Source organism: Sinocyclocheilus grahami, unplaced genomic scaffold (assembly GCF_001515645.1).
Source record: "Sinocyclocheilus grahami isolate Dianchi unplaced genomic scaffold, SAMN03320097.WGS_v1.1 scaffold1924.1, whole genome shotgun sequence".
NCBI lineage: Eukaryota > Metazoa > Chordata > Actinopteri > Cypriniformes > Cyprinidae > Sinocyclocheilus > Sinocyclocheilus grahami.
In genome coordinates this window covers 60,332-77,586 of record NW_015507103.1, presented here as the reverse complement: position 1 = coordinate 77,586, position 17,255 = coordinate 60,332, and positions in this window count along the sequence as shown.

Sequence of the window (17,255 nt, the reverse complement as noted above, 5' to 3'; positions counted from 1 at the left end):
TCATCAGAATGAGGATTTTTTTCACAGATGATCTTGTGAATGGATTAAAGCTGGCCTTCTGACCATGGAGTGGGTAAGTATGTTTTCATTCTCCATTTTGCATGGTATAGAAATTAGAAGGTTGTAATTAGCTTCAATTGTCCCATTACTGTACACTTCGAGAACATTCAGACTCATCTCATCAGGGATGGAAAGGAAAATATCTGACAGTGATGTATTGTTTGCTTTATGGAGCAAAAAGGTTAAACCTAACTTGAGCAAATTCAGAATACAAGATCTTAATTCAGATGAGAGAATGCTTACATGGTGGAACATACTTGGTAAACATGAAAAGAAATCAAAACAAGGTGAAGTAATTGAGGCTTTAAACTACATGCGTTGTATAAGGCTAAGTGAGTTAACAATGTGTCTAACTTTAAGTATAGATGCTAAATGTGAAGAACTGCATTCTAAAAATACAGAGGCACAAAAGTCAGAAGCTAAGATTCAAGATCTTCAATTGCAGCTAGATAACTTACTAGCTGAGCAGTTAATCCTAACTGAAAAGTGTAAAAATCACAAGGACATCATTGCAGATCTCAAGGCTAAGCTTAAGGCACAAGAGTCCATGTCTCCCAAAACGCTTAACAGCGATGGGGCTAAAAAGCATGTTCACTTCTTAGAGGAAATTACTTGCTGTGATAATTCTGGAATGATTTGTTCAGAGGAAGCATGTGCCACTGCTCAAAAAAGTGTGCCGATTTCAGTTCTTAAGGTGATGCAGCACCGTAATAGCGCAGAGTCGTGGACCAGAACGCATGGTGTAAAGGAAGCATTAGAGAGTTGTAAGGATCCACCCGCCAGCCCAAAAAGCGGAATCCAGCGGCCTGGTCGAAGGTTTAATGCGTATTCAGTCTTTTACTTGCGCTTCTGAATTTATCAGGACTTAGTTTCCATTTTGTCTAGCTCCGTTTTCAATCTGACTCCAATTTCACGTGATCATTAAATTTAGGCAATATTTCTAATCAAAAGCTGATCACAGATATCGATTGTTTATTAATTTAGATATTTGAGTATTCTGTAAATCCCATACTTTCAATTATTCGTTCATCAGGGACCCAATGCCGCTCAGAGATACGCGCCCCGGGTTTGCGGTAAACTCACGGACGCAAACTAGCCAGTCTGATATTAGTCAGAGGGTGTAATAAGTTAACTAATACCTTTTTGTCGGTTGCCTACTGCTCACTCATACAAAAAGTGTACTTGATTTAGCCACTTCCATACATCTTGCTAAGTCAGTGATAGACAGAAATCAAAAGGTCTTCAGATGAAGTGCCTACTGCTCCTTTCATTCATGCGCCTTTAGTTTGTACTATCCTGGACACAGATTTACGGTAGCATTAGCCTCCTATGATTTACTGGTCATAATTAATTCAAGAAAAGTTCAGAATAAATCAAATATAACAATTTATTATTAGTCAGGTAAAATTGTATCATGCCAATTACATAATGAAACAATTAGAAGCCAATTTAGAAAGGATAATGCAATTGTGAAACATATTGTATCCGCGTGGCAACATGGTTTACTGTAGCTATATTGAAAATAGCCAAGTGTTCCATGCAGGAGACAAACGAATTTTACATAGTCACACATGTAACAGTTATCCTAATTTAACACAAGACACACGGTCTAAAATGCATAGCATCAACAACCTTTTACCTAAGTATTTCAAAGAACACTTACAGCAAAGTAATCATGTGTTTTTAAAGAATAAACTCAACTAGCCTATGTGCACATGTAGTAGCACAAACAACTATACAGTGTGCTCTATGCACACAATGTGTTTAACACAATTACATTTTTGAATCGTACCTGACAGCAGAGAGACACACAGCAGTGAGAGTTCTGGTGCAGAGCTCCAGAGACTCTCACACACTGCATGGGGGTTTTTCTGCTGTCAGGTACGATTCAAAAATGTAATTGTGTTAAACACATTGTGTGCATAGAGCACACTGTATAGTTGTTTGTGCTACTACATGTGCACATAGGCTAGTTGAGTTTATTCTTTAAAAACACATGATTACTTTGCTGTAAGTGTTCTTTGAAATACTTAGGTAAAAGGTTGTTGATGCTATGCATTTTAGACCGTGTGTCTTGTGTTAAATTAGGATAACTGTTACATGTGTGACTATGTAAAATTTGTTTGTCTCCTGCATGGAACACTTGGCTATTTTCAATATAGCTACAGTAAACCATGTTGCCACGCGGATACAATATGTTTCACAATTGCATTATCCTTTCTAAATTGGCTTCTAATTGTTTCATTATGTAATTGGCATGATACAATTTTACCTGACTAATAATAAATTGTTATATTTGATTTATTCTGAACTTTTCTTGAATTAATTATGACCAGTAAATCATAGGAGGCTAATGCTACCGTAAATCTGTGTCCAGGATAGTACAAACTAAAGGCGCATGAATGAAAGGAGCAGTAGGCACTTCATCTGAAGACCTTTTGATTTCTGTCTATCACTGACTTAGCAAGATGTATGGAAGTGGCTAAATCAAGTACACTTTTTGTATGAGTGAGCAGTAGGCAACCGACAAAAAGGTATTAGTTAACTTATTACACCCTCTGACTAATATCAGACTGGCTAGTTTGCGTCCGTGAGTTTACCGCAAACCCGGGGCGCGTATCTCTGAGCGGCATTGGGTCCCTGATGAACGAATAATTGAAAGTATGGGATTTACAGAATACTCAAATATCTAAATTAATAAACAATCGATATCTGTGATCAGCTTTTGATTAGAAATATTGCCTAAATTTAATGATCACGTGAAATTGGAGTCAAATTGAAAACGGAGCTAGACAAAATGGAAACTAAGTCCTGATAAATTCAGAAGCGCAAGTAAAAGACTGAATACGCATTAAACCTTCGACCAGGCCGCTGGATTCCGCTTTTTGGGCTGGCGGGTGGATCCTTACAGTTTAGGCCCCGCCCACGGCCGCTGACTGACAGTCCTGCGTTACTGTAGTTTCCGCCCTCAGCAAGCTGTGTTTGGTTGTATGCGCTCAAGCAGCTGTAATGTCAACTTTCCCCTTGTCCAAATACCCGCACTTGCGGTCTTTGCACTTGACCACTTCTATGACGTACAGTATTTCCTGTATTTGGTCCAAGTGTTCAAATGAGCATGAAGACCACAAGTGTGTGTAGAACTTTTCATTACCTGATAGGACACACCTATAGTGTTGTAAAAATGCAAGTGTTTACAGAGCTTTATTTTTATTTTAAATACTTTGCATTTTAAAATCAACTTCTAAATGTCTGTTCAGTAGTCCCTATAACAGATGACACTATTTCATTTTGTGTTGCTTCTAATTAAGTGATAAAAAGCAGTTGCAAATGTTGTACAAAATAAATATCACCACAACTCATTTGCAACTCTTTGTTTTACTACCAAATTATATGTAATATCTAATTATTATTAATATTTAACATAAATCGGAAAGGTTTCCGTGACCTCTCGCGAGATCTCGGCAAAAAGTCTCACGATTAATGATACACGATGGGATACACTAAGCCTCGAATACGTGTATATGTTTATACAAGTTTATGATGCTGTTGAAATATAACACAGATAACATTAAATAAATACTTTTTTACCAGGTTAAATGTTGTTGATTATTAGTAACTCGAACCCCTTTATCTAAACCTCTCTACATAACAGTCTGTCACGCACATCCATGTTTGTCGTTTTTTGACGCGTTTTATTCATGTTTGTAGTTCTCAACCGAATCATTCGTCAAAGCGCAATGGATTGTGGGTAATATTAGCCATCAGAGTGTGCACGGATCTACACTTCAAAAATCTACCTGAAATAGTAGACCATCCAGGGACTTTTGGCATACTCTTTTCAACATACTATGCTTTGGGACACACTTATTTTAATCGTACATACTATTTAGGATGGATAGTATAAACATTGGGACGCAGGGCAAGTGTGGGTATTTGGACAAGGGTAATGGCCCAGTCCCAAAATGGCACACTTCACGTGTGCGGTCTTGCAGACTTACAATGGCTGCGGCGCGAGTGTGTGCGTTAAGTCCACGAGACCGTAGGGTGTCCCATTCTTCAATTTAGCTTTCAGAAGGGTGCTCGCAAGCGCCTCCCTTGCGGCCGTTATGCTCTCTAGATGCACACTTCTGCCGAGCCCGCACCAACAGTCGCAGAATTATGTCATGAAAGTGTGGACTCAGGCCGTAAGGGTTTAGGGTGCGATTTGGGACAGGGCCAATGTCTCGTGAGCAATGCCGGTGTTCTGTGTTTGGATGTAAGACTGAACATAAAAGTCTTCATTTTCTCGCAAGATCTGAGCCACTGAGGACGCAGCGGATTACTTTTATTTTTGAAGCTAATGTGCCTCAAAATCATGTCATTATAGTGCTTAGCTAACGTTTTAACCGTATTTCTGTGCATGTCGTTTCAGCGCATAGCGAACTTTATCATAGAATTTGTATGTATGTGTTGCAATATTACATCTTATAAAAAGAGCATAATAGCTGCCCTTTAAGTTTAAAAGTTAAAGAATATTTTCTTTGCACCTATTAATAACTCTGAGATTAGAAACTGAAGTGTATTATTATTATTGAGTTTACCGGCTGGTGGTTTTGCTGTTGTATAAAAAACATATTCTGTCATATTTAAAATATAAATCTATTCTAATCCCGTTCTAAATGTATTCATTTTTAAATGATAATAAAAATAGGACTGATAAATATAATTCGGGGGATGAGAAAATCAGGATAAGTCTGTATAAGTTTTACCAGTGCTGTGATAGCCTAATTATTTTTAAGGCACGCTACGGTAAATTTTTTAAATAAATACTCTAATAATAGTAGTTCAAAGTATGAATAGTTTTTAGTCAAATAAACCATAAAACCAGACCCCTTGACGCCCGTGAAACAGGGCCAGTGTAAATACATCTGTTTAAATTCAATGAAGCAGGATAGTCTATGCATGACCTGACATTTTATTCGTATCCAAAACGGACTCATAGAAGTAAGCAGAAACCCGTCAATTAGACTTACCGGCAGCCACGGGCGTTATTGAAGGTATCCTGGTAGTGCACCAAATTACTGAGGTCGGAAGAGGTCATCATGTGGGTCATTTTATTTACGGCTAAATTATTATTCATTGATTTTACTAATAGTTAGATTGGGCAGGACTTCACAAAATAGCCTTTAATTGCAAAAAAAAAAAAAGAGGACATTTTGCCTTGACAGGTAACAACTGTCTGGATATACATGATCCCTTATTGGTTACCAAATATGTGTGTTACTGACAGCATTCAGAGTAATGAAGAGCACTGACTTGGAGCACAAATGTACAGTGGTTTGTCATTTTCTGTTAATAAAATAATAATGCATACACACATTAGTAAATACATGAACAAATTCTATCACAGAGTTGTCTTCTCTCTTCTCTCTTCTCTCTGTGAGAACCGTTGTAACCCTGCAAATACATAAAGAACAGTGTTAAAAATGGAAACCAGAGGCATCTCAATGTAATGTACATTTAACAAATTCAGTTAGACTGTATTGAAAGCAAATTAGATTGTATAGCACTCTACAATGGATTGTTCATGTTTTATATCACATTGCTATAAATGTAAAGTTGTATTGTGTACGCAGAAGCTCCTTCAGTGACTCAACAGACAAGTGATTACTTTCCTTTTTCCACCGGCTTTGCATCACTGAAAAAAAAAAACCTCTCTCTACATTTGCATTGTGAGAAAGAATAGCAAAGATAAACTGTGCAATCTTCAGTAGCGCTGAAAGAAACTCGATGCTTTTGGACCTTTCAAAATATTTGGTCCACTTCTTGTGTGCTTGCAGATCACTGAAATTTCCATCACTGTTACATCTTTCTGTGATTTTCTTCAGGTCGGTGACATCAATTGACCCTTCTCAAAGACCCGACCCCCTTAGTTACTGTTGCTATGTCCGAAAAGTCATGGCAATCTCACACCACACATCATGTTCTCACGCCGTGAAAAATACATTGCGGATCAAAGAGGAAACTGACAACACACCGACAGACATGCAGTTTGACCAATGTTTGCTTACATGATGACCAATGGAGGCGTGTGAGAATTTGGGACCTAAAGAGAAAGGTCAAAGCAATGCAAAATCGCACAAAATTAATGGCGACTGTACAAAACAAAAGCTGAATCCCAGACATTTTGATGATTTAGAAATCCTGGCTGGACACATTTTTTTTAGGTCCAAAAAGAGGACATGTCCGGGAAAAAGAGAATGTATGGTCACCCTAGTTAAACCAGTTCGAGCATCATAAACATCGGAAGATGATAAAACATTTGAATTGTTTCTAACAGCTCATTGTTGTTTCCGTCGTTCTCTAGCTTGTTACCAATACGAATCTGAGCTCCTCTGAGTCGCTCTTTGCAACAGTCTCCACGATTAGTGATGGCAACCTTGCTTATACTGTAGACATTTCCGAGGTCAGCTCTCCACCATGGATTCAACTCTGCTTTAGTGTGAGTGCATGAGCCCTTTCCGTAATCTGCATCTCTGTTTCCATCTACTGCACGTTCAGCAACTCCCCCGATGTGGAGTAAGGAGGACTGCACCACCCTGGCATTAAGATCAAGATTCCCTGTTCAATCAATAAAAAATAAGACAGCTCCGAAGCAATACAAATTAATCAATCAATCAACCACAAGCTTCCAATTACCATATTTCAGCCTATAATTTTAATAATTTAATTTGATTGATATGTACTATGACGACTCACAATGGTTACAGATAATCATACCTTTCAAATTAGCAAAACACAGCCCAGTAAAAAGTGTTAGTACCAAAATCACACGTATGGCCATCCTGATTTAAGACATATCAACACATCACATCATCCCAGCATTGTCACGGTTCATGGGTCCGGACGGTCTTTCTGCGTCTTGTCATGTGCTTGTATTGGCATTAGTGGAATTGCATTAGCATATAGGACCGTCATTAGTTTGTAATGGTAAATGAAGAGGTATCATATCAATCACAAGTTCAGTAAGGAGTACCACAAGGCTCAGTACTAGGACCATTGCTTTTCACCCTGTACATGTTACCCATGGGAGATATCATCAGGAAACATGGTGTTAGCTTTCACTTTATGCTGTTGATACTAAGCTCTATATTTTTTCACAGCCTGATGAAACATACCAGTTCACAAAACTAACAGAATGCAGAGGTGTTAATAGTTGGACCAAAAACCTCCACACATAATAACATAGAATACTCTTTAAAATGTGATAGCTGCACTGTCAAGTTATCGTTAGGAACCTAGGTTTGATAACAATCTTTATTTTGAAAGCCACACGTCTAGCATTTGTGAAACTGCATTTTTTCCATCTTAAAAAAATATCTCTAAATTACGACATTCTCTCAATGTCAAATGCAGAAATGTTAATTAATGCGTTCATGACCTCAAGGCTAGATTCCAGCAAAATAAACCAAGATATAAATGCCCTCACAAATTTCAGAAGCACCCTCAGTGATTTGATTTTGGAACTGGGCCTGGTCGAAATTCTGGACTGTTCTGCATTATGTAAGGCAATGTTTATTGCATTAGCTACCATGTCAAATCATGCTTACAGTATGCTTGCTTTTCTAGTAAAATTATCAGTGGTTTGTGAACATAGATGCTTTATTAACAAATACTTTATCTGAAGCATTTATTCTGGGATGTGCACCTAACTTGAAACTATTTCATGGAAATCTAGTCTACTTAATTGAGTTTTAAAGGGAAAGTTAAAACACTACAAGGCTATTGTCCAAGCACCGGTCCTAACTTGCCTTTATGTCCTCCTACAATATTTGTCTGAGATGACGGGGCTTCTGGTTAAACACGGAGAAGAACACATCATAACTGTCCAAAAGCAAATCCTCTCTACATTTGCAGAAAGGAAAATAATAGTATAAAACAGTATGGGGAGTGGGAGCTATTTTTATTTTTTTCACAAAGGGGAATAATTTATATAACTAGCACATCTTCTTTATAAAATTGATTGTAAACAATTGATTTAAATTGATTAAATAATTTATTTGGTTTCAATATTAAATACAAAGGCAGTATTGAGTAAAGACTATCAGATTGGTGCATCCCTATAAAAAAAAAATCCTTCATATTAATGCAGTATATTGTGCCCTATTTTTACAGACTTTTTAAGAGTGTATATTTAAACTGGGTTCATTATTGAAGCTTCACTGTCATCCACTGGCCAGTACGATGAAGAGCACTCTGTACCCTCTTACAGGGGCTTGTTTTACAACCCATTCATCAGGTTCAATGATGAAATCACATTGAGTTTAAAAATGATTATAAAAACTATTATGTTGTTTGTGTGTATTTTTCATTAAAGCATTTATACATTTATCATGTAAACAAGGTTCATGGTTTAATGAGTCAGGAAGACAATGTAAATAAATAAATAAATAAAACCAATAAGAGTGGGTTAAATTGTTATCCAATTACAATTATACAATTATTTGAATGTTTTTATATATTTAATGTAGGCTTTATTTCTGCCTAGAAACAAATGATATTTCTGTGAATTTCCAATCATAAAGCAACAACAACAACGAGCTGCAGGTAAAACAGAAAGTGAAAATTATATGAGAAGTTACTCTACTTGTGCGGGTTAGTTTTCTGTAATCAACAGTGGATTTAACAAAGTTAGATATCCAACATATTAATTACACTGTTTGCAGGATAGAAATGGAGTGACTGTCCAGCACTACTTCACCTACAGAGAGCTGATTGTTCAGTCTCCAGGTAAGTAAATCAGTAAGAAGGGACAAAAAAAGTGAACTTCTTCACCCTTGTGCTCAAGTTGTTTTTTTTGTGTTTTTTTATTTATTTAGAGAATTATGAGAATTATGAGAATTATGATTTAATGCAATTAAGCAGGGGCAAGAATAAAGAAATGTTTGTGGGAGGAACATATATTCAGCTTTCCTGACTGTATGAATCATTCATGATAGTTGGAGAGAAAAAAAAAATTGCAGTGGTAATAATTTTTGCAAAAGCTTTTATTCTTGTGTAAGAAATGGTTTTCACCTGTTTTATCATCCAGCATGTGAAAACCATGAGAAAATAACCTCTTTCATTTCCTTATCTAGACACGTGATTTGAGGAAATCTGCAGCACAGACACTGAAGGACGACGCACGCACTTGACAATTCCTGAGGTTTGAGCACATCAGTAACACTAGATAAGTGCAATAATAATAAAGTAATAAGCAATGAAATATTATCTTCTACTTGAAGCAATCATTTTCCTCAGTTTTACAGAGACACCTGCTGCGATGTTTAACATGAGATTGAAGGGCATCTTAGAGTATGACCAGATTGTAGATTTAAAAAGGTTAGTGTCAAAATCCATGTGTAATCTTATTCTTAATCTTATTCATTCCTGTCACCTTAAGATATAACAACAATCAACATTTAACATTTAATGTTGTCATATTTTCATATTTTCATTATTTTCAATGAAAAATGACAAAAGATAACATACACATTTAATAAGGTTATAAGGGGCATACGCTTTAGATATGTTCTTATTCGACGTGAATGTAGCAGTCAAAGGATGGAGAGGAGAAACAGTTGATAAAGTAAAGATTAAGCCATTAACACAATAAAACCCTGAGGTAAACACTAATAAAAGGACAAGTCATATTTATTTGTATAGTGATTTCAAAATAAGTTTTACATGAAGTTAGGTTATGCTAAATGTCTTAAAATGTTTTGCCTCCAGTGATCAGCTTTATAGTAAGTCTAGTTCATTTTAAAGTTTCCTATAGAGATATAAATTTGATGTTTTTTTTCCCTTGTTGCTGTTTATAGTATATGTACAGACAGTGAGGGACAGTGTGAAGACAGCATCCAAGCAGCCGTTTCAGATGAGCCGGTAGGCAATTAGGGACGCATGTTTGATGAAATGCAATATAGATCATTAAGAGTATGCTATGATTGTGTGATGGTGTGATTTCTCTTTTTTAATGATGTTTATTTGCTTGGAAACAATGCATTTAGATGTATAAACTAAACTGCATAATAAACATTTAAAAACTGCTTAGAGCAGATTATAGCCAATGTGGTTGTTTTTGCTGTTGTATGTCTAAGTGGAATTCTTGTTATTACATCAGATCCAAGGTGAAAGTAGCAGAAGATCAGACCAATCAAAAGAAGGAGAGGAAAAACTTCAGTTCAGGTAAAAGCAAAGAAACACAACTAAAAAGACCAATGGAGATGTTAAAGATGCCAAATAGTGTATGTTGTGTAAGGAATAACTGACACCGGGTTGTTGTTTTATTTTTAAGAAAACAATGCACACCTGTCAGACTCTGTTTCTGTCTCTTGTGTTTTGTTCCCCACATGCTCCACGTCCTGGTTTTCCCCCGTGTTCCTCTTATGCCCTTATTTGGTCCTTCCCGTTCCTGTCTTTATTAATATAATTTGTTCCAGGTGTTCCCCGTTTAGTTCGATTGATCCCAGGTGTGTCCCATTAGTTAGGCCTACGGAGGCCCTCTAAAGACGATATTCTCCCCAAGGATTTTTTTTTTTGGGGGGGGGGGGGGGTAGTAAAGGTCCATCTGTGTAGGCCTGGCCGAGTGCCCCCTTAGCTCCCTGCTCCGCCATGGCCTCCTAGTCTGCCTGCTCCGCCTTGGCTTCCTAGTCTGCCTGCTCCGCCATGGCGCCCAAAACGGGTGCCGTTCTGGAGGCCTGCCATCCAGTGGAAGCCTGTCGTGAGAGGCCTCCAGAGCGCCCATGGGAGTAATGTCAGTCTCTGTTTCTGTCTCTTGTGTTTTGTTCCCCACATGCTCCATGTCCTGGTTTTCCCCCGTGTTCCTCCTATGTCCTTCCCATTCCTGTCCTTATTAATATAATTTGTTCCAAGTGTTCCACGTTTAGTTCGATTGATCCCAGGTGTGTCCCATTAGTTTCCATGTCTATTTAAGCCCTGTGTTTCCAGAGTCCTGCATGCTGTCTTGATCATCGATCCTCGTTCATACGTGTGTGTTCCTTGGTTCTATGTTGTAAATAAAGACTGTTCATGGTGAATTCTCCTACGTCTCCTTCGCTCCTCGCTCCGACACAGTAGGCAACACCGTGACAACACCCTTATATGGTATTTTATTGTGTGAATTATTGTTCTAATAATTCAATGGGTCCGAGTCAATTATTTCGCTTATAAAACAGTTACCACTCCTTAAGACATTGTTCAGATTTTTTTTATTTTAAGAAATTTGACAGGTATTTGTCTATAAAATGAATAACAAAGACTTGAGCTATTGATGTGTAGACAATATATAGATGATGCAGTTTAGCGAAAGTAAAAGAGTATAGAGCTCTCAACAGTGTTCGACAACAGCGCCTGTACTAATACCAAAGCTTGAATAGTTTAACTTCAAAAAACAGCAATGTTACCAGGACTCTATTGAGAAAAAAAAAATTATTTGTGTGCATTTAAGTTTCTGTTTATTCCAAGTATGTCTGTACTGTATGTATTAGGGGTGAGAATCTTTAGTCACCTCACGATCCGATCTGATTCCAATTCTGGGAGTCACGATCCGATTCCAGAACGATTCTTTATCTACTTACAGTGGGGCAAAAAAGTATTTAGTCAGCCACCAATTGTGCAAGTTCTCCCACTTAAAAAGATGAGAGAGGCCTGTAATTTTCATCATAGGTATACCTCAACTATGAGAGACAAAATGAGAAAAAAAAATCCAGAAAATCACATTGTAGGATTTTTAAAGAATTAATTGGTAAATTCCTCTGTAAAATAAGTATTTGGTCACCTACAAACAAGCAAGATTTCTGGCTCTCACAGACCTGTAACTTCTTCTTTAAGAGGCTCCTCTGTCCTCCACTGGTTACCTGTATTAATGGCATCTGTTTGAACTCGTTATCAGTATAAAAGACATCTGTCCACAACCTCAAACAGTCACACTCCAAACTCCACCATGGCCAAGACCAAAGAGCTGTCAAAGGACACCAGAAACAAAATTGTAGACCTGCACCAGGCTGGGAAGACTGAATCTGCAATAGGTTAGCAGCTTGGTGTGAAGAAATCAACTGTGGGAGCAATTATTAGAAAATGGAAGACATACAAGATCACTGATAATCTCCCTCGATCTGGGGCTCCATGCAAGATCTCACCCCGTGGGGTCAAAATTATCACAAGAACTGTGAGCAAAAATCCCAGAACCACACGGGGGGACCTAGTGAATGACCTGCAGAGAGCTGGGACCAAAGTAACAAAGGCTACCATCAGTAACACACTGCGCTGCCAGGGACTCAAATCCTGCAGTGCCAGATGTGTCCCCCTGCTTAAGCCAGTACATGTCCAGGCCTGTCTGAAGTTTGCTAGAGAGCATTTGGATGATCCAGAAGAGGATTGGGAGAATGTCATATGGTCAGATGAAACCAAAATATAACTTTTTGGTAAAAACTCAACTTGTCGTGTTTGGAGGAGAAAGAATGCTGAGTTGCATCCAAAGAACACCATACCTACTGTGAAGCATGGGGGTGGAAACATCATGCTTTGGGGCTGTTTTTCTGCAAAGGGACCAGGACGACTGATCTGTGTAAACGAAAGAATGAATGGGGCCATGTATCGTGAGATTTTGAGTGAAAACCTCCTTCCATCAGCAAGGGCATTGAAGATGAAACGTGGCTGGGTCTTTCAGCATGACAATGATCCCAAACACACCGCCCGGGCAACGAAGGAGTGGCTTCGTAAGAAGCATTTCAAGGTCCTGGAGTGGCCTAGCCAGTCTCCCGATCTCAACCCCATAGAAAATCTTTGGCGGGAGTTGAAAATCCGTGTTGCCCAGTGACAGCCCCACAACATTACTGCTCTAGAGGAGATCTGGATGGAGGAATGGGCCAAAATACCAGCAACCGTGTGTGAAAACCTTGTGAAGACTTACAGAAAACGTTTGACCTCTGTCATTGCCAACAAAGGGTATATAACAAAGTATTGAGATGAAATTTTGTTATTGACCAAATACTTATTTTCCACCATAATTTGCAAATAAATTCTTTAAAAATCCTACAATGTGATTTTCTGGATTTTTTTTTTTCTCATTTTGTCTCTCATAGTTGAGGTATACCTATGATGAAAATTACAGGCCTCTCTCATCTTTTTAAGTGGGAGAACTTGCACAATTGGTGGCTGACTAAATACTTTCTTGCCCCACTGTACTTGAGAGTTACTTGGTGTGTAACAGGGTTTCTTGTCAGGTTGGGTTCAGGTTGAACCTAATGTTAGGGACCAGCTGAGCACAGGCAACAGGGACTGCAACAAATTTATTGGTTCAGAAATTACCACCTGCTTAAAGACTGCACATCCTGATCTCAAGTTTAGCCTATAGTACAAGGGTATTCAATTAAAGTTCCAAGAGGTCTGATCTCTATATTTCTTTCCCAGTGGAGGTCCGGACGAATATATACTGTATAAATATACAGGGCCTACAATTAATACTGGCTAAGTGCCAAATGCGAGTAAAAATCGGCTTTGGCGAGTATATGAAATATATGTCAATCACCAGATGGCCAGTAACATTTAATTTTTTTTTAATTCTGACAATGCAATGTTGTGAGAGCATAAACATGAACAAATGTGAACAATGCTCCGTGCAGTTGACGGGTCAGTGCTGCTTCGTCACAAAAGTTTAAGCCTTTGCAATATAAATATTGAAGTGCTAGACCAGCTAGCTAGGACCCGCTGTCAGGATTCTGGATTGTTCTGTGTCGTGTTTTGCCCCTGTTTCTGTTCCTGTTTTTCCTTATTTGGTATTGTTCCTGTCCTCGTTTAGTTTGATTATGATTCCTGACACCTGTGTTTAGTAATTATCCCTTGTATGTTCAGTCTGTTAAATATCCTGTTTGTTCAGTCTTCCTTTGTCGGTTCTACTCGTTGGATGTTGTGTAATTCCTCTGACTTTCCAAGGATTAAAGACTGTTTGTGTACTCCACATCTCCTTGTTCCTCGTTCCACGCTCCTCCCAGCACAGATCGTGACAGAAGAACCGACCTATAGAGTAACCTCTGTGTGTCTACCCTCTGTTTTTGTTTCCGTGTTTTTTCTCTCAGTGTTTTGTTTCCGTTGTGGTTCTATGGATCCCCTCCTTTGCCCCGAATTCCTCCTCATCCTGCTGGAGCAGGGGGAGCGCTCGCGCGAGGACAATACCAGACTGTTTCTGACCCTAGCTGAACTTACCAGCTACCAGGACGACATGCTCTGCGCATTCTATGATGCTAGCCTGAACACCGTGTGCAGAGCGTTGTCGTCCGAAGATGGTCTTCGAGTGGAATTTGTTGCCTTCGTGGAGTGGACTCTGACAAGAAACGAATCGCCATCCTGCCCCGTGGATGATCTCATCAGATCCACTCCAGACTCAGAGCCCAGCCCACCATCTCCCCACTGTGCGGAGCTAAAGCCAGAGCCCACCGATGACGGAGAGCCAAATCCCGCCACGATCTATGAAACCGCACAATGACGAGCGACTGAGCGGAGGATCGCCCCGGAAGTAGAGCCCAAGCCGTCGGATCAGGTGCGAGAGTCGGCGACAATGCCCGCCACAAGGGAGAAAGCCGCAGACGGTGTGAGCACGGATAGGAGCTCTGCCCCCTGCACCGCAGCTTCGGGTGAGTCGAATATGGAGCGCCGAAAGTGAAGAGGAGAGGGCTCCAGTCCCACCAGTCCAGTTCTGCGCTCCTCCCAGCACAGATTGTGACACACGCATTACTCATGCTGTGTGGGAAGTTTAAACATCGGAAGTCCTGGCCTGAAAGTCGCATCTTGAACTCTGCTTCCGACCTGCACTTGAACAGAAAAATTCACACAAAATTATTTAAAAAATAAGGTGACCGGGAGGGGACATGTTCGGTTCTGTGGCCACTATATATTAACTCTTGGGAACGTGATAAAATAGGCTTGTTTTAGATGCATCGGCGCTGCGCAGTCCGATCGGCGTATGACATCAAAGTACCACGAATGTGATTGAGTAGACGACTCTTTAACGGTACATTCACACGGGGCGTTGATGGAGGGCGTTTCTGAAGCTTGGTGCTGACGCGACAGTCATAGTGACAATAGCCAATCACATTAGTTTTCTGGTGTTGCATGAACACGATTGGCTAGTGTCTGCATCAGGGTATTTACATAAGGCGATCTAATTGGCTGACGCCTGCGTTGGAGCTTGAAAAGTTGAAAAGTTTTATGGATATATATATCAGGGCCGTTTCCTCCGAGTAGGCAAGGGAGGCAGTGGCTCCTGAAAATATTGGATGCGAAAAAAATTTATAGTGCAAAAATAAAACAAATTATATGATGAGATGCATATACTTGGCTTTAATAAACAGATTATTGATTACTTTTTTTTAATGTAAAAATATAAAATATAATTTTTTTTTTATTTTCTTTTTGACATTTCACATCAAATTACTGTATCAGAGCTTGATTTGTTTTAGCAAAAGCATGTGATCTATGATGTCTGAAGCTTCATTCGTCTGAAAACCATGTGACTGCTTCAGTATCTGGTTCAAACTAAATGAACCTCAGCACCATTTCCTTTAAGTTATATTACTTTATAATACGTTTTTTTTAGTTTTCAGTATCGTAATTATATATTTAGCTCTAATGAACTTTGCCTATGAAATAACAGGACTGACGCAGAGTTAAAATATTCAGATCGCGGATTTAATTTATGCATTTATGTTTCATTTATTTTAGTGCCATTACACCGACACAAATTAATGACTTTGACAATGACCATTATTTATATAAAACAAATAATCAGTTGTAGAACCAGATGTGAAACCATTACTGGTTAGGACTATATTTTTATATTTATTGTTGTATTTCCCATTTCAATTCGTGTATCACTTTACCTAATTAACGTTCTGTATAATTATTATTATTAATATGCTACCATATTTTGCAAATGTAAACGCCTGACAATTATGCCAATAAAGTTTTGAGTTTATGATTGTATTTACGCCTGTGTGTGACAATAAATGAACGTGTTGTGTTTTCATTTACAAATGATACACAAATTATTTATTCCTCAACGAAACACTATACTGCATTTCCAGTAAAAATGTCAGTCATACAGCATAAATCAAAGCTTTATTGGCATGTCGAGGATTTACAGAAGGCTATTATTTACAAAACTATTTAGAACGTTAAGTAAAGAGATCGAAATTAAGTGTGGCCCCTACAACTATTTAGGTCAATTCAGGAGCGGATCTAGAAAATACTTTTTAGGGTGGTGAAGGGGTGGCATGGGGTCTATGAGGGGTGGCAACACCAAGGCAAGCACCCGTGCATAGTTTTCGGGGATTAATGGCCTGACACACACAATCGTGTTCACAAATAGCCTATTGCATTACCATGAAGTAATCATCTATATTGTTTAAACTGAAAAATAAATAACAACAATTAAAAATATGTCATGGCACCAAGTCAATAGACAATATAAAAAAAAAACTTCAACAGTAAATGTTTCTGAGTTGTATCACTAAAGAATACAAGTGGTTCTACTAATATTACATAGGCTACTTGGATGGTATAAATCACACTTTAGTGCAAGTTAAAGAGCAACAGAAACGTTTGATTTTCCTAACATTAGAAAGGAATACAATAATATCAAAGCACTGAAACTGGATCAGTTTTGAAAACAATGTTTGATTTTCTGTTATGAACAGAGGTAGGAATATCTGTAATCACCCAGATCACACTATCAAACATATACTCAGGCAACGCCCCAGCAACTTTTTTTCAATCTAGTTATTACAGTTTTTCTTAAATGCTTACACACAATTCAAATACACAGAAGACCCAGTGAACACTTGTGAAATCAATAACACTGTAACAAAAAACTCTCATTGGGATTCAGGAATTATTTTGCAGCCCAATGTCTATTACAGTATACAACATTAATTAAATTACAGATACAGGTGTATACAGCTATTAACTTTTTTAGTTTTTATTTACAAGATTAGTAAAATTAGTAATCATTTTACTAAGCTTGCAGTAGATTTAAATATAGACATATAAAATAATTGTATATGGACTTGAACTTGCACCACAAGACAGTACAGTAAAAAATAAACAAATACAAATATTATATCCTAGATAATAAAATATCCTACTACTTGTTTCACTTCTGTTTCAGTTTTTATAACCAT